General features: G+C 34.3%; 1 long non-coding RNA gene across 1 annotated transcript; it reads left to right on the top strand.

Moving 5' to 3' along the window:
- Positions 1-8,405: 8,405 nt before the first annotated feature.
- Positions 8,406-11,294, top strand: LOC140010949 (uncharacterized). The gene is made up of 3 exons (XR_011818149.1): positions 8,406-8,464; positions 10,464-10,521; positions 11,075-11,294. It is a non-coding gene; the product is annotated as an uncharacterized lncRNA (long non-coding RNA).
- Positions 11,295-23,082: the final 11,788 nt, after the last annotated feature.

The raw sequence follows: 23,082 nt of genomic DNA, 5'->3' as shown, positions 1-23,082 counted from the left end.
AGCAAATATCTGGGGCTTCCATTGGTTATAGGGAGATCAAAAAGACAGATTTTCAACAGGGAGAGGGTCATCAACAGAATGTGTGGATGGAAGGAAAGGCTACTGAGCAATGCTGGTAAGGAAGTCCTTAAAATCTGTGATCCTAGCTTTGCCTGCTTATGCTATGAGTTGCTGGAAACTTCCAAAGGGATTATGTGTGGATATGTGTAAAGAGATGGCAAAGTTTTGGTGGGGGGATAGTGGAGAGAATAGGAAAATTCATTGGGTAGAATGAAGGAAGTTATCTGAGGTTAAAGGGAAGGGAGGGCTGAGTTTTAGAGATCTCTAGCAGGTGTTGTCCTGTTTGACATCTTTGTGCTTAGCAAGGATTTTAGTTTTTGTGTCTTCTCCTTTGTTAAAAGGGGAGGGAATAATGTGTCTCACCAGTTGGCAAAGTTTGCCTTAAATTCCATTTCTGAGATAGCTTGGATGGAGTCATTTCCAAGTTGGCTAATCAGTTTTGCCAAAAATGATGTAGGAGCCTTTGCTCCAAAGTTGTAAACTTTCGTTTCCAGTAATGAAGTCTCCTATCGTTTGGTAAAAAAAAAGAAAAGTTAGAAATAGGTCCCTTCCCATTGTTAACAAGTAAAAGAGAAGAACTTCAATTATTATTTGAAAGTTGAAACCATTGATCTCTCAGCAGTTAAATCTCAATCTTTGTGCTTGTTCATGGCCTCAATCTGAGAAGCATTTGAACATGAAAGTCCAATAGCTTGCCAACTTCTTGTTGCTGATATGTTGAAAACTGTCAAAACCCCAACGACTTGAATGAACATAGATAGTCCTGAATTGTTTTCCAGTTGCTTACGAGCTTAGTTTTCTCCTGGATTTGGCATTTCTCCTTAGAAGATTGCATATATATATTCACACCTCCAGTAAGGTCATATGATCAAACTCAACCATCCTTAGGACAATTGGAAAGATAATTGGTCACGGACCAGATTATTCTTTTCTAGCAGAAGGAATTTTATCAGCTACTGGATCCTTAATGGTCTCAACTTCCTTCCCAGGATTAGTTCCAAGGATATCAATAGATTCAAGAACCCCTGCAACTATAATCAACTGATCAGTTGATGTTTCCTTGTCCCGACTTCACATTCTTAGGATATGAATCATTTTTTCTCCCTGTCCCTGACTGCCATCTTCCTTCAAAGGCTATGACTCTTCATCTTTTGTTGGCATCTGAATTGGCAAATTACTGTCATCATCCTTGAGGTATATGGTAGGATCCCAATGCATTCCCTTAATAATAATAATTGGTTTATCATCTTACATTTCTTTCATAACTACATCACATGAATTCAGGGGGTACATCTATGAATAAAGTGTTTGCAATGCAGGATAAATCAAACATCTTGTTCAAAATTGGATTTGGGGTAGGGACGGTCATCAGGCGGACCGTCCCTGAGCAGTTCTCTCACAAAAGGAAATGAGAGGACTGCAACAGGCCACGTATAATGGGGGCAACAGCAAAGGAAAATGACGTTGTTTTAGTAAGTGAATAGGGAAAAAAAAAATTTCAGGGGATAACGGGCTCCGTTAAAATACCTTAGCTATCCGTTCCAAAAATTCCCGCTCAAATTAATGAGGCATGACTCTTCATCTGAAATCTTCAAATGAAATAGAATTTTGGTCTCCCTCCAAAAATATATCTTGTGAACATTCATTCACAATTCCAGAGTATCAGCAAAATAATATCCCTACCTCAAATTGGAAAGTTTAAGATGAGAAGTTTTTGGAGAAAGTGTTGCAAAAATATACTGAGGGGACACAAGAAGTAACTGTTGTGGGACAAAAATTTTTCATAATGGCTGCCAAAAGACGAAAGTTGGTGAGATCTGAAGCAGAGATAGACTCAATTGAATTGGACTAAACCCAAAGGTAAGAATATTGCAAACTCATTGCACTATTTGACTTGTTTTGCGATAGCAGGGGGATGAATTTACTTGCATGATTTTGTTTGTACAACTTGTTTAAGACAGTGTGACATGAATAATGAAATTGAAACTCTGGCAAAAACTCCTAAACAAGGAAATCATATGGGTAGCACAAGTTAGATACATTGAAAGCCAACTTAAAGAACGTATACACAGGGAACTTATGCATGCCAAGTGTTTGTAAATTTGACTCAATAGACGAATTAAACGACTTAGGATGTTTATAGGTATATAAAATAACAGGGAGAGTGTGAAGTAGGGGTGGGCGTGGGTCGGATACCCGCCCCATTCACCATTTGGCTGACCCGACCCGCACCTTGCGGGTTAGTCATTTTCTGACCCTTACCCACCCCGAATATCAGCGGGTACCCGCTGAGATAGGGTCGGATTAGTGGGTACCCGTCCTGCCCCGTTTATCATTTAATTTTAAAAAAAATGATTTATATCAATTTAATTTTATATTTTACACATTCATCTAAAATTTAATAATTTTTTTTCTAAAAAAAGGTTTCCCACCAAGAAACAAGCATATGAAGAGAATATAAGATAAAAGAAAAAAATTAAAAGAATTCAAAATCAATAAAAGTTTGAAATAAGTAGCACAATTTTTAATATATATGTTCCACATTAATTAAACTTTTTTCTATAAAATATAAGATCATGGCCTTTACAAATGAATCTTGTAAATAAACTATAGTCTCTCATATTTGTAATGCAATTTGTTCAATAAAATTACTTATTTAGTTCTAACTTATTATTTTATAGTGTGTGTATAAAAATAAAAATAAAAAATATATATATGCGGGGCGGATCGGGTACCCGCGGATTTTTAATTATGTGACCCTAACCCTCCCCGCATCTTAGCGGATACCTGACCCTCTTTTGACCCAATCAAATAATAAAAATCGGATATCCTAATTTTCGGATTGGATGGAATATGACGGGTTTTCGGATTAGCGGATAATTTTGCCCACCCCTAGTGTGAAGGTAATTATTACTTGCTTTTTTTTTTATTCTTGTTGCAGGATAGTAGTGACACCGTATAGTTTAAACTATATTACCGACTGTGTATGGGCGCTTACACCATAGTAGATTGACACATACAAAGATAAAAGATAAGTAAAGTGAGTTATTGTAAATTACACGAATGAAATAGGGAATACAACACTGCAATGCCTGACTCACAATGTGTACATTTATGACTATAAACCGTAACTGTCATCTAACAACATGTATATTATCGGAAACCTATTGTGCACAATTATGACACTATGCGACCATCACTCACATATATGCTTTTGTCATAGGTTTCAGTATCCGAAAAGTCTACCTAAACAAGGATTAGGATGGCTTGACAACATCAAGAAGGTACACTTGTCGCAAGGTATCCCATAACATGATTACATGATATTTGCCTACTCGTAATTACTTTTAAAGTATGATGTAACTTGTTGCAAGGTATAAATTTTACTACTTGTAATTGCTTTTAAAGTATGGCATAACTTTTGATAACTTATAAGATTTTACCTAGACAAAGTATATGATGTACACCGTGTTTATTGGAACGTACAACATATTAGTCATTAATAACATTTATATCAGATGTTTTTACTAGATGGTTATTTGTTCCAATCGTCTATGAAATTGACCATTAGTGCTTATGAGAGTGCATTAAATTAGATAGATAGTTTATTTCAATGAACGGCAAGTACATAAATACTTAGTGAATGTACAATCTAATTGAAGTAATGTACACCATATAACCGACCAAATACAAAGTGTACAAATTATTGAATATGCGGTTAGTTGTCCACATGCATATTGCAATTAGCGTTGCAGCCACAACTTGTACTGATTTTTAGGAAATGTTTTTTACTTGTATGAGTAGTACTGGTTTGTCTGTAAACATCTTATACTGTGTGTGAGGACCTCAAAAATTTCATTATCCTCTGGAAAATTAAATCAAAATATTATTGAAAAGATTAAAATTATCCAATAATATGTATTTATATTTAAATAATATTGTTTTCAATCATTCAAATGTTACATTTCAATTTATTTGAATTTTTAAGATTTAATTGACGGTTCGCGTTCGGCAAAGCCCTAAGTTGAATTTTCGCGCACCGACGCGCGAATTAGTCCTAAGTTGAAATGTAGTATATGTAGAGGCTATAAAAAGGTATAATTAAGTTGGAGAAATGTTAGATGAGGAATGTGAGGACTCGCAGTTTATTTTTTTTAAATTCCCATTCTGAGGTTATTTAATTAGTTAATTGTTCAATTATTTCGAATGTTATTTTCTAGCCCTATTGGACCCAATTCTATAGCATTATAGCTCATGCGTAATTTTAAGGCAATTAGTTCGCAATTCAAGTCTTGAAAGTTGTTAAGTGTGAATAGTGCCCGTAGGCTCAGGAATAGTAACTGACTTGAGAGTTCATGAGCCCGAATAATGGGAGATTTATACCCTAGTCTTAAAATAGGTATTTTTATGCCTAAATATCCATGTATTAGTTAGAAATGCCATCGTTATAAGAATTTCTCAAAAATTTCACCTTGTCGCGCATAAGTGGGAAATACGCGTTTTACGCGCGCGATTTATTTGAAGGACTTTAGAACCTTATTTTGAGGTCATTAAGAGTGAATGATAATTACATGAATATATGTGCATTAGAGGTTTAGTGCACAGTTAAAACAAACCTCAGAGGAAACGGGCGCGAAACGCGCGCGCTGTAACATCCCGAATATTAGGAGGTTGTTTGTGAAGAAAATATTAAAGTGTATTTCTTTGGGTTGATTTAAAACCTTATTTTGGTTTAAAAGACTAGAAACCCTAATATTGTAGCCAAAAACCCTAGTTTACTTGTGACTAACCGGTTTTCCTAAATGTCTCATATTTTAATTGAAACCCTAATTTTAATTACTGGAATTGGAAAATTCCTCACGTTTTCTTAAAAATTTCTTTTTATTTGAAGATTATCATTTATTAAAGCCCTACTATCCAATTATTCCATGATAAGTGTAATTAAACCTAGAAAATAAGGTTTTACGCTTTGGTTTCAAGTTTGGAGTAAAATTAGGGTTTTCGCGATTTTTCGCCGGATGAATTTTCGGTACAGAGTAAGGATTAAATTTGGAGATTAAAAGTGACTTTTAAGTGAAAAATAATATGTGAGTAGTAGCAGTAATATAAGGTTAGTGAATGGGAAGTAAAAACCCTAGTACGTGAGTTTTTAAGAAAAACGGCGCGAACCGGCGGGTCCCGCGCACTACCGTTTGAACGCACCACTGGACCACCACTTTCTTGCACCACAAGCTTATTGATATTTGAGCCAAAATATCTTCTTATATTACAGCTAAGGGGACCGAAATTTGTGGCTTATAAGTAAGGGGAAGAAAGAGAAAAATTAGTGGCTAAGAATTGTCCAAGTGTTAGCAAAATTGTGGTCTTAATTAACTCTAACCTTCTTACTCCTTATAAGACAAAAATCAGCTTCATTTCTCTTCATTTTCTGCTGCCAAGAGCCGAGAGAGAGAGAGAGTAAGAATAAGAGAGGAAAAACAAAACTCTTCTCCATTTCTTCTTCAATCCACCAACAAAGTGAGAAATCAAACAAAAGAAACCGATTAATCTTGTCTTTGAGTGGTTAGTTAGTGTTTGGTGGTGAAAGTTTGGAAAAGGAAAGCTTGGGGCTGCTTTTAGAGACTTCTAACCAAGGTAAGAGAACTCATCTCTCTAAGTTTTGCTTTTGATTTTGTTAAATTAAGTTAGTAGTTTGATTATAGTGGTGGAATCATGGATGATTAGCATGATTTAGAGGTTTTCCCCAATTTATTTGATGAACTAGGGGTTCTGATTTTCTGCTCAATGTGATGTATGATGTGTAAATGTTGCAATTAAGGTTATATAAGGTTGTTTAGTGGTGATTAGAACCAGAAATTTGAGGAAATTACACTTAGAGCTAAAAATTCCAGATTTCTGGAAAATTTCCCAAGCATTCTGTCCGAAATTGTACCTATATGTTAGAGGCCGAATTGGCCTTTGGTCAAAGAAGGAAAGTTGTAGAGAATGGCATTTTATAGGTGCCTGTAAAATTTCAGCTCAATCGGAGCAACGGAGGTCATGAAAAGTCCAAAATACCCTTGCTGTTTTAAGAATTTCCCAGCAGTCCGTTTCTTCAGTTCAGTCCAGTTTATCACGATTTTTGATCAGGATCCATTCTGATTTAGCTCTGGGCCAAAACATAAAAGTTGTAGTGTTCTGAAGTAGCTTTAAAATGCCTCAAAGAAAACCTGATTCGGACTTGTGTACACTGAGTTAGGTCCGCTACAGCATAATGCGTTTAAACAGCCGATGAATTGGTTTCTGGTTTAGTAGTCTGAGATTTTTACTAAGTTACATTAGGAAATGGACTAAGTGACCTTCATAAATGTTGTAGCTTTGTGTCTTAGCTTCGAAATGGCACAGGTTTCGTATTAATCCGATAAGTGTAGCCTTGGATAAGTTATTTCCGCTTGTATACGTCAAATCTGTCTTGTGCCACATTGAATTTCTGCACTTGTACTTGATGCGGTTCTTGTTGTTATGATATTGTGAGCCTATGGAACGGCTCTTGACATAAATTGCTGATATGTATGTTGTTGGGCTGTTGTTGAAGAAAAATAATGAAGCCTAAATGGCTGGAAAATTAGGTAAACACAAAGGGCATGCTGCCCAAATTTACGCTCGAGGACTATATAAATACACTTGCGACTTGGGTCGAGTTGATATGAATAGTACTTGAACCATCTAGGGTACTTGAGTCTTCTTGTTCGAGGTATATAAGTAAGGACTTGGCCGAACTTGTACCCTTGAGAAATGAAATAATGATTGCTCAAAGTACGTTTTCCCTTGTACTTTCGACTCGCATGACCATTTCAAGTATAAATGTTACAAAGTTTTATCATTTAAAAAGTGATAGAGTATCTCACGAGTATTCTCCAAGTGAATTTCAATTTCTTGATTCTTATTGAACGAAACGTCTAAGTTTCGAACTCTAGTCATGTTTCAAAGTTCTCAAATTGAGTTTTATCGCAGATTTGGACTCCGAACTCGGAGTATAACCTGAAAGTGACCAGTAGCACTATATCTTTTGGGTGAGTGCTTTCAAATACCGAATTGCACTAGATACTTGAACTTGATACATGACTAATATGAGTACATGTTATATACGTGAATTGATAGGGCAAGAGTGTACTTTATCGCACTTGCCCTTACGTGATATACTTGTTTATTGTTGCAATTGACTTGATATACTTGTTTATGATGCGCGCACTTCCTGGAATTCCAGAAACCCTGTGGCGAGTTACTCTAGTCGAGCCGGCAAGGGCTTGGTCGATTGGGTAACGAACCCTGGGTCTCTTGTATTGTCGAGTGGAGTGATATCTCCTCGACTAATCGGTATACTCGAGTATTACCACCCGTGTTCTTGAGGATTTTGGGCCCAGCTGGGGGTTGAACGGTGGACGGAGAGTCGTTTAAGTGGTGTTCTACTGGATTGGTTACTTACTTGAAAGTTGACGGAGTGTCAACTACTACGGGATCAAGCTTCTAGTAATGTAATGGGAATTTGGCTCCTGAGAGTCATCCGTATCCTTATACTTTGGAGTAGTTATTGTTTATTGGATTATTGTTTCTTTTGAAAAATTTTCTACATTCGCTCATTTTAAGATTTCTACTTGACGTGTTACTGTTCACATTTATGAACAATTTATGCTCGTTACTTTGCTATATCGAAAACTCGTACTTATAAATAATGGTCAATTTGCTATTTGGAACCTCACTGGGCTTTTAGCTCATTCCACTCCATTTGTTTTCCTTTCAGGGGTACGAGCGAGGTGTGAGATATGTAAAGTCTAGCATAGACTAGCTGTTTGATTTTGACTTGTACTCACGCTATTCCTCGGATGGAACATGTTGTATTTGGATTGTATTCGTTTTGATCTAGTTTGGTGTATTGAGACTTCGTACTTCGATTTCTATTAATGTAAATTATAAGCTTGAATTGGGAATGTTATTTATGGTTCATGAATGTGTGTACGTGACTCGATTGAGATAGTGAGTGAGTCCTGGCGAGAGCTGGGCAGGCGGTCCGCCGAACCCTTTGGTACGCCTTAGGGGGAGGTGGGGTCGTCACACGCGCGATACACTGTTCACGGTTGACTTGGGAGCACAAAAGTTGTACCACACTCAAGCTTCTCAAGGAAGCTCTCCATTTCAGATTTTTCCCTCCCTTTCCCCTCACCATAACCGCCGGTCTCTACTCTCTCTCACACTCCAAATTTCACAATTTTTCCTCCACCATTTTCTTGCTCCGATTCACACCAAATTCACCACACAAGCTCAAGACAATTTGGACAATCACTTGGACAAAGAAGGAGCTGCACATACACGGATTTTCTTGGGGCTTTTGGGACACCAAAATCTGACCTTTTAGCACACAAGTAAGGTAACCATGATCCACTCTTCAATTCTTGTTCAATGAAGGCCAACTCACACTTAAGAGCTTGATTATGCTTATGGGTAGCTTATTATTGTTGAAAATTGTTAAATGTGGGCTCTATGAACTCCCACTTTGAGTTGATGGCTGTGATGATGTTTGATGACGGTTTTATTGTTGAATTAGTGCTTAAGGAAGTAGATTAAATGTGCATTATTGCTAGAAACTTCATTGAGCTCTTGAAGCAAAAAGTTCCGATTCTGCCCCTGCCAAGACCGACCTTTTTGATGCTAAATTCTGAGGTTTTAACGGCTTTTATTTGATGTTTATGTGTTGTTGGAGTTGTGTGTAAAGTTTCATTGAAAGATATTGAGGTTTGGTTGACCAAAGGTGATGAATTCCAAAACCAGCAAAATCTGGAAATTTTTCCCGTATGGCTCAGGCAGCCATTTTGTTTCGATCATAACTCTGCCCTCCGACATCGAAATTGAGTGCCGTTAGCGCCATTAGAAACTAGACTCTTCAAGCTTTCCAAAGGTGTAAAATTCACGTCCTGGTTCCACCTGAGTGAACCGTGGCAGTCTTTTAAAGTCACCTGTCCTGCTCCACTGGTTCACTGGAAGCCAGGATATGAGCTGCGTTTTGTTGCCAGATTTCGAGCTAGTTATGAGTAGAATTTTAAAACGATTTCTTCTGAAAAATTGTATCCCTATGAGTGTAGTTTCCAACGCTACCAACCATGCTCAAATCTAAGTTGAATTGAATGAGATGTGACCAAAAATACGAAAACTGCTCTGCTGTTGAACCAAACTGTCCAAATTTTCCCAGTTTGTGTTCAAGTTTTTGATCTGATTCTTGACAAGAAATTGAGCTTCATGGATTGTGTAAATGTTAAGCTGAATGTCTATGGTCATTTGAGGGAAAATGAACCACTTTCGTAGTTGAAATGATGTTGAGGAATTGAAGGAAAAGGAAGGTATATGCTGTCCAAAAAATTCTGGAAATTTTCCAGATTTTAGTCGAATTTTGGGGGTCAATTTTGACAAATTTGTGAACTACTTGGGCTGTATACATGTTAACCTATATGGGTAGTATTGTTTGGGTGAAAATGTAGCTTTTGGGTAGTTGAAAAATTTTGGATAAATTGAAGGGGAAATGGACTACTTGCTACCGAATGCACCTGAAATTTTTCCAGCTTTGAATGATAATTGTGAACTGTTTTCACGATAACTTGGGCTCAAATGATTTGTGTATTAATTAAGGGGTTTGTATAGCTCAATTTGGGACAAAAATCTAGTAGAGGTTACGTCCAAAAAGTGGACCAAAATCTTATTCTTCAAGAAGATACCAAAACAGAATTTTTGTTTGAAATTAGAAATGGTTTGATGTTTGGATTTCATTGTGGGTAAATGTGGACCAAAGTTGTCCCGAAAATGTTTTCTAGCATTAACCGTTGTTACTAGGTCCACTTTGAGTTGATAACCTTGAATTTTATTAGACCAAATGCCCTATTTTGAGGAATTTGTCAAATCTGGAAATTTTCCTAAAAACTCAAGTTTTTGCCTTCATGAAAATCATTGGACTAAGTTGGTCGTGGAATTTGGCAAACTTAAGGAGTTTCTATTTTATAGAAATTCTAACGACTAGTTTTACTTGGTTTATATGATTGCCTCTTAAAGGAATTTCCCAAGATATGTTTGGGAAAAATTTGAGGGGAAAATTCCTCTAAATGGTTTAGATGTGATTTTTCTCAACTTGTGACACCAAATTGGTGTTAAATGGCTTATATGATTCTAGAACTTGGATGTTGGAATATTTGACGAATTTAGCAAGTTTTTGGGTTTTAAAGAAACCTCAAAATTTAATTTCACTCGATTTGTGGATTTCACTTTGAGAAAACGATTAATACTAGTTTGGGATTTTTGAGTGAAATTAAATGCTAGTTGACTCGAGTTAAATTCGCCAACTCAAAAGTGGAAATTTATGTGAATTATTTGTATGATTTTAGGAGTTGGTGAAGAGCACAATCTCGATCAAAGTTTGGAATTCTAGACACTTCACTTGAGGTGAGTGTCTCTTGCATGAATCGTGTTTAACTGCTAGTTGAACTACTTGTTAAAAGTACTTGCTAGAGATATCATGAAATGTTATATGCTATGTGATTGCGTGAAATGCCACAAGTACAAGTGTTGCAATGTCGATTGGAGCGTGGTCTCGTCGACTAAATAAACCAAACGGATGCACGTACCACGCTCTATTAGAGTGGGAGGTACCTCTCTGCCGTCTTGGTAAAAGTGCTTGCAATATTCGTGTTGGAGTCGGGCCCGAAAATAAGGGGGAAGACGTTGGTAGGAGATGTGTAGATTAGGGAAAATGTCTACATGGAGTTTAGGTAGTGAAAGTTGACGGAGTGTCAACTACTATAAATTTTCTGATCAAGTGCGTGGACTTTGGCTCCTGAGAGCCCCGTATCCTTTTCTTGTCATGTTATTTCGCTTTCTTAAATTGTTAAGTGTTTACTTGTCTATTTGTACTTGTTAAATTGCCTTATGTGAATTGCATGTTTCGAGGCACCACTGAGCTATTGGCTCATCCCTTCCAAATTGTTTTCTTTGACAGGTTCTGAAATGCATGAAGTCTTGGAGAACTAGAACAGAAATGTTATATTTTGAATGCCCACTTTTGTAATTGTACTTTTGGAAACGTTAGTATCTTTTGGATGATTTTTGTGTTTTTGGGAAAATGTGAATCCTGTGGTGCTTCTGTGCTCTGGATTAGGAACTTTAAATTGTAAATGAAGTTGAATTTAAGTATACTAAGCTCGACGTTTTCGTTGGTACTTGGAATTGTGTTTTGGGCTGTATAAGTTGAATTGTATGAATTATTTAAGTACGTGACTTGCTCGAGAAGTAAGGTTTATTTTCAATTTATATTTGGTGAAATTAGTTACTAGAGTGCGTGAGTCCTAGCGAGAGCTAGGCAGGCGACCGGCCAACCCTTTGGTTCGCCTTAGGGAGAAGTGGGACCGCCACACTGTGTGATGTATAAATACAATTAGTTTACAAAAATGTACATCATCTTAGGTATTAGTTACTTGAATGTGTATATCTATAAAAGATAGTGCAATGGTATGCATACCTTTGGAAAGGTTATTGGTGCTTTGACCAACTTGGGCATCTCCTTACAAGCAGCAGTAGATGTGTAATATTACTTGTATGAGTAATACTAATTTGCTTATAAGCACCTTATACGGGGTGATCTATGAGGTACAATCAATTTATAAAAATATACATTATGTTAGGTATTAGTTACTTGACTGTGTGTATATCTGTGAAAGGTACTGCAATGATATGTATAACTTTGAAATAGTTATTGGCCTAGATAAGGTGTGTGATGTACACCATATTTATCAGAATGTACAATATTTTATTCATCAATACGATGCACAGAAATTGTTAAACATGCAGTTATTTGTTCACATGCATATTGCAATTAGTCATCACAGCAATATGCATGGTGCAATAGTATGCATACATTTGGAATGGTTATTGATGCTTTGACCCGCTTGTGCATCCCCTTGCAGGTTGCAGTGGATGTGTAATTTTATCTATATGAATAATACTAATTTGCCTATAAGCACCTTACACTGGGTGATTTATGAGGTACAATCAGTTTACGAAAATGTACATTATGTTAGATGTTAGTTGTTTGATTGCGTATATTTATAAAAGGCAGTGCAATTGTACACAAATTTGGAACAGTTATTTAGCCCTTTGATCAATTTGTGCATCTACCTATAGTAGATGTGTAATTTTAATTGTATGAGTAGTCTTTGTTTGTCTGTGAGTATCTTACATAGGGTGATCTATGAGGTACAATTAGTTTACAAAAATGTACATCATGTTAGGTGTTAGTTACTTGACTATGTATATATGTAAAAGAGAGATTAGATATAACGCAAAAAAAAGTAGTTACGTGAATTGGAATGTATTCTACAAATTTTGGTATAGTTGATATTAAAATTTCTCCGTAGAGTGTACACGTTGTTAGTGAGTATGGAGTAGTGCTATATGTTATGTACGGTTATATGGTCATAAATTTACAAAAGTTAGTCATTTAAATTTGTAATTGGTTGTTAGCCCTTACACACTGTCACATGCATACACATAATGTAAGAATGAATTTAATATAGTTATTCATTGGTTACATAGAATTCATATAGGCATACAAATTGGGGTTTGATTAGCTATACCTTGTATATAATTATTAACACATTATATCGTATTCACCTTATTTTGCAGCATGTCATGGGCAAAGATAGCGTCTTTTGACAAATCAATGGATATCAATCAATGCTAGTGGAGCAAAGGCATTATATTGTATAATTAGATAGTTTCATTGTGCCAAACTCATAACACTCGTTAGAATGTACTTACATTTAGTTCTTAATGTATTACCACATGTTCATTCTATTTTACAATGTCCAAGAGGAAAAAAAAGTTAAATTGCTAATTTCAGATTCTGTGTATTAGTATTGTACATTAGTTAGTATTTAAGTACTATTTATTGCTAATTTTTTAGTGTTAGCTCAATCTGTTTTACAATATATCCAAAACAATAATTTCTATTCTATCAATTGGTAAAAAAAAATTATATTCTATTGGTAATTAGTAACATACCGATGTTGTACCCAATGTTGGTATTTATTGATTTTCCATTGATAATGTCTTACAAACTGTTTAGCCTATTTTACAATATGTTTAAGGAACTAAAGATTTTTATTTCACAAATTGGTGAAAACTAGTTACATTTGGTTACTTATAAGTTACATACATGCTGATTGAATAAAAATTTAACTAGTTATCTATCACTAATAGCCAAACTGATATGTATTGAACAAAGTAAATAGCCTTTACAATTTGCATGAGCGGTGGTAAGATAACATGGAAAAGGATAAAGAAGAATCCAAATGAAAAGGAAGAAATATAAAAAAGTGGGAACTATTGAGCTTGTAGAACCAATCCCGCCATTTATAATTAGAAAAAAAAAAGAAGAAATCAACTTGAGAAGAAGAAATGGAGTAAGTGAAAATCAGTTAACAGCATTGTATAACTCTTTTAATTTCTTTTTATAGATTTTTGTTAGCACAACATTTGTAAATTTTCAATTTCGATTTATGCAAAATGTTATGTAGTGATAGGTAAGAATCCTTGTAGATATCATTGTAATCATCGTAGATTTTTGTTCAATTTGTAGATTTGTTTGAAGTATTGTATATATCTATTAGAATTGTACATATTGTTATAACTAGAGTGTTCATTTGGTTTATTTTTATATGCATCATAGCTAATAAACTTAAGGATATTTGTTCAAAGATCAATTAAATGATAGAAGTAGCCCAAAATTGACATTCCAACCATGTTTTTAAGGTTTTTAGTTTGGGGTTTGATAAAAAACGAAAACGAATGACGTATACTATGATTGGGTGTTACAAATTTGCTGATGGACAATTACTACTTTTTGAGATTATAATATATTGACAACTAAAATTTTACCTAAAGCTACTATTTCCATAATAGTGGTATATGACTAGTTAAATTTGTGTTTAATCAACATGTATGTAACTTATAAATAACCAAATGTAACTAGTTTTCACCAATTTGTAAAACAAAAATTTTTATTTTCTTAAATATATCATAAAATGGACTAAACAGTTTGTAAGATAATAGCAACAAAAAGTTAATAGATACTAACATGGGGTACAACATCGGGATGTTACTAATTAGCAATAGAAATTAAATTTTTTTTACCAATTGATAAAATCTAAGTTACTACTTTGGATATATTGTAAAACAAATCGAGGTAACATTAAAAAAATTAACAACAAATACTACTTAAATACTAACTAGATGTACAATACTGATAAATAGAATATAAAATTAGCAATTTAACTTTTTTTCCTCTAGTACATTGTAAAATAGATTGCACATGTGATAATGCATTAAGAACTAAATGTAGGTACATTCTAGCAAGTGTTATGAGTCTAGCACAATGAAACAATCTAATTATCCAATATAATTTCTTTGCTCCACCAGCATTGATTGAAATCCATTGATTTGTCAAAAGAAGCTATTTTTGTCCTTTACATGCTGCAAAATAAGGTAAAAAAATATAATGTGTTAACAATTACATACACGGTATAGCTAATCAAACCCCAATTTGTACGCCTATATGAGCTCTATGTAACCAGCAAACAACTATATGGTAAATTCATTCTTACATTATGTGTATGTACGTGACAGTGTGTAAGAGCTAACAACAATTACAAATTTAAACAATAAACTAACTTTTTGTAAATTTATGACCATGTAAGCAAACATAACATATAGCACTACTCTGTATCCACTAACAATGTGTACACTCCACAAAAAAAAAATGCTAATATCAATTATACCAAAGTTTCTAAAATACATTCCAACTCATGTGGCTACTTTTTATTGCACTATATCTAATCTCCCTCTTACAGATATACATAGTCAAGTAACAAACATCTAACATAATGCACATTTTTATAAACTGATTGTACCTTATAGATCCCCGTGTAAGATGCTCATAGACAAACTAGTATTACTCATACAAGTAAAATTATGCATCAATTGTAGGGAGATGCACAAGTTGATCAAATGGCCAATAACCATTCCAAAGTTATGCGTACCATTGCACTATCTTTCATATATATACACAGTCAAGTAACTAACATCTAATATGTTGTACATTTTTGTAAACTGATTGTACCTCATATATCATCCCATGTAATTTGCTTATAGACAAATTAGTATTAGTCATACAAATAAAATTACACATCCACTGCAGCCTGCAAGGAGATGCACAAGTGGATTAAAGCACCAATAATCACTCCAAATGTATGCATACCATTGCACTATGCATGTGGCTGCGATAACTAATTGCAATATGCATGTGGACAAATAACTGCTTATTAGCAATATCGATACACAAAATCTAAAATTAGCAATTTAACTTTTCTTTCCCCTAGTACATTATAAAATAGATTGAACATGTGGTAATGCACTAAGAACTAAGTGTAAATATATTCTAATGAGTGTTATGAGTTTGATGAAATAAAAAAACTATCTAATTATCCAATTTAGCTTCTTTGCTCTACCACCTTTGATTGATATCCATTGATTTGTGAAAAGAAGCTGTCTTTATCCTTGGTATGCTGCAAAATAAATTGAACAAAATATAATGTATCAACAATTACATGCAGGGTATAACATATTAGATCCCATTTTGTATGCCTATATGGATTCTATATAACCGGCGAACAATTATATAGTAAATTCATTTTTACATTATGTGTATGCACGTGATAGTATGTAAGTGCCAACAATTAATTGCAAATTTAAACAATAGGCTAACTTCTATAAATTTATGACCATGTAAGCATACATAAGTGTTAATGGATACCTTGCAACAAGTGTACCTTCTTGATGTTGTCAAGCCATCCTAGTCCTCGTTCAAGTAGTCTTTTTGGATGCTGAAACCCATGACAAAACCATATGTATTGTAAAATTTATAAGCCTCATCTTCTGCATCAAACGCTATTCCTATTTTAGGAATCCCATCCTCTATCAACTTGTTGCTATCAACAACTGCATTTTCTGTCAATTACCATGTGTACATCAGTCATCACAATGTGAACCATTGTACTTACTCATTCCATCAACAAAAAGATTGCACATAAGTCATTAATTATGTACACGTTTTGCCTATTTCAACACATACACCCTGCCATGAAGTCAACATAATTACTAACCATCTGTATAGCAACTTTATTATCGTATTATGTGCCATATAGACAACATTACCTATGAACCAACACCCAATTGCAAATTCAAAGAAACAGCTAAGTTATGTAAATTTCTCGCCATGCAGTTGTAAATTTTGATAGACATGTACTTATCAACTATCCTAATAGTTTTTGCTATGCAAGCCACCCAACTCAACCTCTTTTAGCCAAGATATATGTATACTATGCAACCGGGTTTTAAAAGGTGAGGACTTTGCTTACGTTGTACTAACGAGTTAACTGACTACAATGCTTGACTCACAATGTGTACACTCATGACTATGCACAGTAATTGTCATCTAACAACATGTACATTATTGGAAACTTATTGTGCACAATCGTGACACTATGTGACCATTACTCACATACAATACTCACGCCGTCAACAACCATGACATCTATTTCAAATCAATATATTATACGCTCATGTTGCCTACTTTTTACACATTTATAGTTCATGGGTAGAATGCCTAATTCTTACACATTTCCTATGAAATAATTGAATGTATTACCTTTGTTGGTCTCCGACTTAGTGTCCGCCAACCATGCTACTACCCTTAATCACTACTGTACGCTTCACCAGGGATAATAGGGATGACTAAGTACTGTATTTAGTTTCTTCTCTATTCCAATTCACTCTGCATATGCAGTGTCATTGGATGATGTAGATCTTTTACTTCTACTTCCTTGTTTTGCTCTGTAAACACCTGCTTAACACACTAGCGACACTATGCGTCTTCATCCCTCCCATACTTTGTGCCTTTGAGATCTCCTTCTCAAACCTATAATCCCCTGAATGTATGCAAGCTTGTCTCTCCACAACTATTTCTCCCCTTATCTTACTATTAAATGATATTTTGACTACTAAATGATGTGGCTGGTGATTTTCCCGGGTTTCATTTCAAACAATTCCAATTCATTTCGATTTTTGAACATTTGAAACCGCTGTTAAGTTCCAACGGCGTTCGTTAGGTTCACAAATTTCTTTTTTCCACTATTGATTTAGGCGACATCGTCTTTGCTCCTTCCCAAAACTGATCGACGTGGCTGTTTGTGGTTCTTTCGCATGGGATTATGAGGAGACTGTTCAGGGACGGTCATTCTGATGACCGTCCCTGCCCCATATCCTGCAAAATCTGTATGAAAAAGTTATGACAATTACTTTTTTCCCTTTTTTTTATGATAATGATATAGATGGTCAGCTGTAGCAACTCAGGTGCCAACATAGACGGAATTCTAGCTTAACGGGGGCGAACATCAAACATATAATGGTGAAAAATTGTAACAACAAACAAAGCACAACAAATTCATAAAAGAAGATTAATAAAGCCATAAGCAGTAATCAAATGTTTAAAATAGTCAAAGTGCGTAAAATACAAAGTAACATGCAACATGCTACTAGCAGCCCACATACAAGACATAACGGATCTTAGCTTAATGTTTACGATATGCTCATTTGAGTTTCAGTCCGCTAATGATAGCATTAATTGTCTCAGTCATAAACTGAGTCAGCAGGCAATGCATTTACATTTTGATGAGGAATTCTTCGATCCTCAGTGTTTCAGTACACTTTTGTGAAGAAAAACTTGAGCCTTTGCTCGAATAGTGTAATTTCTCTATTAGTAGAAATAAAAACTTCTACCATTTCGGAAAAAAAAAAGAGTAAAATACAAAGTAACATTCTATTCCTTATTAATGCTAGGCATGCGAAATTGTGATCGACACTCATTCATTTGATTAAATGCATCTATAATTGAATAAAATTAGTTCTTTCTCGAAGTATGTCATCAATGACTCTGCACGAAAATCATCACATATCTGATTGCCTATGGACTCTTGATGATTTTCATATCAGAAAAATTTTTAAAGAAAATAGGAGTAATAAACTTGCCTTGCAACAATGGAGTTCGGTGGAACAAAAAAAACCAAAAAACTTTCCTTGGAAAAATGGAGTTTGCGGGAAAATGGATGCTTGAAGACACAAGAATGTTATTTGGGGAGGGTTAATTGTTAAAAGTACAGATTTTGGAAGAAGTCATGACTTTAGTAGTTGTTTTTGCCTAATATATGAGTGTTAATTGAAGTCAATTTAATACAAACAAATTGCAGTAGAAGTTAGATTTCCTTTGGTTTATCTTTTGTTTCCTTGGTATAATTTCCTTATTTTGCTATGTTATACTAATTTTATGGAGATTAGAAGTTGGTTTGGTTCATAAAATTTGTCAAAAAAGAAAGTGACTATAAGAGATTGACTAGTCGGTGGTTTGTTTTAGGAAGCGTATAAAAGAAAGGTTCTTGAACATGTGCCAATGGAGATTTGTTAAAACACCTAAATGACAACAAATTTAACTTAAATTACGAGGTGAATGTACATTAACAACTATTATCCTATCTTATATTTATATTTTTAAAATTTTGAAAATATCACCACCTTAACAAGTGCCCATTAAATATTGTCTAAAAAATGCTTAGTGGGTATTCATTAGACAGACCCAAGAAAGAAACTAAACTAGAAATTTGTTTATTGCAAGAAACTTTAAAAGAAATAACTTTAGATAAATAAACTAGATAAATATGTAGAGACAATAAATAACTTTAGATATATATGTGGGGTTGGGGGGAGGGGAGCAAAGTAGCATTATTTTGGTGGGTTAATTCTATTTTACACCCTTCAACTACATTTCGATTTACATTTTGATTCCTAAACTCTAAATTGGGATATCTTAGTCCCTAAACTATACATTGATTCCCACTTTGGTCCCTAAGCTTTAAATTGAGTCATTTTAGTTGCTAAATTATACTATGATTCTCAAACTGTTTCCTAAACTCCCTTTTTTTCTCTCTAATTTGGGATTTTTTTTGGTTATTGTTTAATTTTTTTTGCTCCTCACTTGACTAGTATTCTGTTAATTTTGGGGATTCATTAACAATTATCCTTAAGTGAGACATTTTCTAAAGTTTAAGAACTAAAGTGTCCCAATTCATAATTTAAAAATCAAAGTGAGAATTGATGTATAATTGAGAGGTGAAAATCAAATAGAGGAGTATTGAGTTTGAGAAAACTACCTACGTAGTTGATAGGGTGATAGCTCTTGCATTCCTTCCAAATTCAGCAAAACTGAACACCAGCTCAAACAATCAGTTTCTTTTTAACTCTCACTATTTCTGAACATTTCACACTCGTTGGCAATTGATCCAACTATGACTCGTGAGTTTCAGGTCGGTTTCCTTGGATAACTAAAATCTCTCTATCTCACTTTTCAGTTGGAAATTCATCTGGTCTAGACTCCAAACTGTATTAGAATTTGACAAAGTTTTGTTATGTAGTTATTTGAAATTAAGTCGAAGCCATCCATCCACGTTTTGAATCGTTGTATAATTTGCATTAAAACCTGTATAAATTCTGCAATTTGCAGGCATATGTATCCATTGAATTAAAGACATTCAGTTTTCAAAAAATAAAAAAAAAAATTGCAGGGTACTTGTGATCATGAAGAGTCGTGCGTAGTGCGTGATTCTAACAGTCAACTGTACTAAAATTTCCATACAATCTACCAAATATTTGTTCAATTTCTACGGCTGACTTTATCTTTATTTTTTTAGCCTCAAAAATTCCATACTTAATTGGATAATTCAATTATTATCATCAACTTTATCTTCAATTTTTATTTTTTTTTAAAAAAAAGAACTTCCCTATATCACAATTGGTATCAAAATTCTCAATTTTGTAAAATCACAACCAACCATTATGGCAATTGCTTTCGCAAGTTTAGCAAAACCACAACTCACACCAATTTAATGGACCAAGTTCAATTCGCTGTTGCTTTTGGAGTTCAACCAGCTAATCCTAACTTTAAAGGGCTTTCTGGACAAGGCTTCATGAATAATAGCATAAAAGCGAGGCATACCACCTCATTGTCATATGCAGCCCAAACCTGGTTGTCAAATCCGGATCAGCCACATCCATCGTCATGAATATATCAGTTGCTTCTATGTTTGAGCCATTGGTTGAAGCAGAAGGCAAGCTCCCTAGTGCATGATCTAGGTCAGGGTACTAATGGTGGCAGTTGTGTCTGAGAAAGTTATAATACAAGAAATTGACTACTTTTTGGGGTGTATCTGCAGTATTGGCACCCTTCATCATAGTGTTTTCATGTTTCTAGCCTCCTTCGTGCCACTTCCAACAGATTCTTTCGTAGCATTAATGAAGTTGGCTTCTTTCATTGGCTTCTCCTGCTTCTTTAACTGAAGACTTCTGTACAGCAGCCATATTCCATTCCTTAAACTTCTTGTGGATTTCCATCCTTGCCTTTCCCATCAACACATCTCGAATTTCTGACCGTGATAATTCCCTTAAACTTTTAGGCTAGTTATCAGAAATAATGACTTTCTCTGCTCCAAACCTATCCATAAGAATTTCCGCATCAACTACACATTCTGAATTTTGTAAAATCACAACTATTTTTATTCATATCTTCCATATCACCATTAAAACAGCAATCATTCATGTTTTTTTCCCTCTAATTACTGTCCAATATTAATAAAGTAACATAAGACTACAGTAGGACCAATCCAGTTGCACAATTATATTCCCATCTGGGTGAACACTCACCCTATCAATACTATGTGGAATCTCTTTCTCTGCTGCTTTCAAGTAGGCATTGTACAAGAAGAAAAACGAAATCCAAAAAGTCTCCGGAAAATGGGGTAACTTCTCTCAAAACTACGGACAATTTCTAGCCACTCATTTCAATTTGGGTGCATAGACTACTTGCTTGTTCGGGAACAGTACAATCATCTTATTTCACATTCTCTTTTCTTTGTCCTTCTCTTTTACATTTTGCATCTTCCCAACTCTATAATTCTTTGCCTTATCCATCTATGCTTTGATCCAATTCCATTCTCCTTAATCCTCTTTATCCACATCTCTATCTCATCCATTTGGTCATCACCTTCCTTTCCTCCTCTTCTAGCTATCCTTAATTTGCCCTCAAAGCCCAAATCAATTATCTTCTCTAGGTGATTATGTTCCTCATAACCAGAGCTACACTCTTGAATGGTTAACTTGTATCTCTCCATTTTTTTGTCTTCTGAAAAAACTATTCAATTATTTAGACATGTATTGTATATAGAAGTTTATGCAACTACGATGATGATTAAAGGGATGATTGATTATGCTTTGCTGGTGGTGGATGGCTTGAGATTTAGATTTCTATAAAGCTAAATCATGAACATGAGTAAAATGGTTGCTAAAGCTCATTGGTCATCTATTATAATTTATTGTCAATGGAGTTGGGTTGGCTTTCTTGTAAGTTGATTCGATTGCTTATTGGATATGAATATTTTTCTCATAATAATAACTAAAGATTGGTTTTCACTGCCAACGTCGAGCGACAAGATGGATTACATCAGGGAAAAGGAGAAATAAGATATCGGCAGTCAGGCAACAAAAAGGGGTTGATCGGTAGAATCTAGTGGAGGAGAAAAATATTTTGGGTTTTTGAACAATTAAGTATAATCAAGGAACTAAATTTGTTAAATTAATGAAACTGTCTTGATTGGCGTCTGTGACTGTGAAACTCACACCGTCCGTCATCCTATTCCCGTTCAAAGTCTCCAAAACCCGAAACTTGTGAAAAATTCACTATGCCCAATTTACTGTCGAAAAGGGCCTGAAAATTTTACTAGCTTTGTAACAAAGCAATATGTGCATCCTGCATAGTTAAGTCTCTGGTTGTCCTATACCAAACTTATCAAATGGGATGATAAAACAACCTCATGATCTCTTCTAATAACCTTTGCAGAGGTATTCATGAGCTTCATTTTGGTGAGTTAGCCTCTGAAAACTACTACACCTCCATTGATGCTGAAGGTTCTGTATTGGATCTTATTCTCGATGATATTAGAACGTCAATGTATAGTCATCAACTGAATGGATTTGTCTTCTTGTGGAAAAACATAGTAGGAGAAATTTGTATTGTATTGAGAAGCTGAAAACTGAACTGTCTGATGATGGAAGAGGAGCCATAATATCACATGCCCCTGGCACAGGGAAGACTTGCCTAACAATTGTTCTCATTTTGTCATTGTTAAAAATGGACAATACTTTAGTAACGATAATTATGGTAACGAAATAGTTTTTACCTAATATAATAGGTTGTTGCACTTTTAGCGACCATTTGATTACTTGTTGAATCTATACACCTAAATAGGATAACACCTAAAAATATGGAAGTAAGTTTCCTATCTAAAATAGTAAGTTAACCTTAATATATTAGTAATTTTTATACCTCAAAAGGTAAATTGGAATAAAGATTAAACTTACTTTTTAAATAAATAAATTACTACTTTATATCCCAAACTTACTTTTTAGAGAGTAAGTTTAGTTCAAGTAACAGTAAGTTTTTATAATAAATAGTAATTCTTACTAATAACATGGTAAATTTGATTAATGATCAAAACTTACTGATTTTTGGAATACAAATACAATTTTACATTAAAAATTATCTCAAACTAGTATTAGGAAATTTATTTGAAATAATGATAATATATTTTATTAATGATTAAAACTTAGTACCTTAGTTAGTAAGCACTCATAATATACCTATATAATAAATTATTATAGGTATAATTTAAAATTTTTTTGTATTTATATATTTTCAAATCTTATGAAAAGTAGTTTCACATTTCAAATAACCTTGTAAAATATGTAATAAAATTTTGTCATATTATAAGGTTTTAATTATTTTCAATTTTT

Source organism: Coffea arabica, chromosome 7e, assembly GCF_036785885.1.
Source record: "Coffea arabica cultivar ET-39 chromosome 7e, Coffea Arabica ET-39 HiFi, whole genome shotgun sequence".
Lineage (NCBI taxonomy): Eukaryota > Viridiplantae > Streptophyta > Magnoliopsida > Gentianales > Rubiaceae > Coffea > Coffea arabica.
This window is presented reverse-complemented; position numbering and strand designations above follow the sequence as displayed.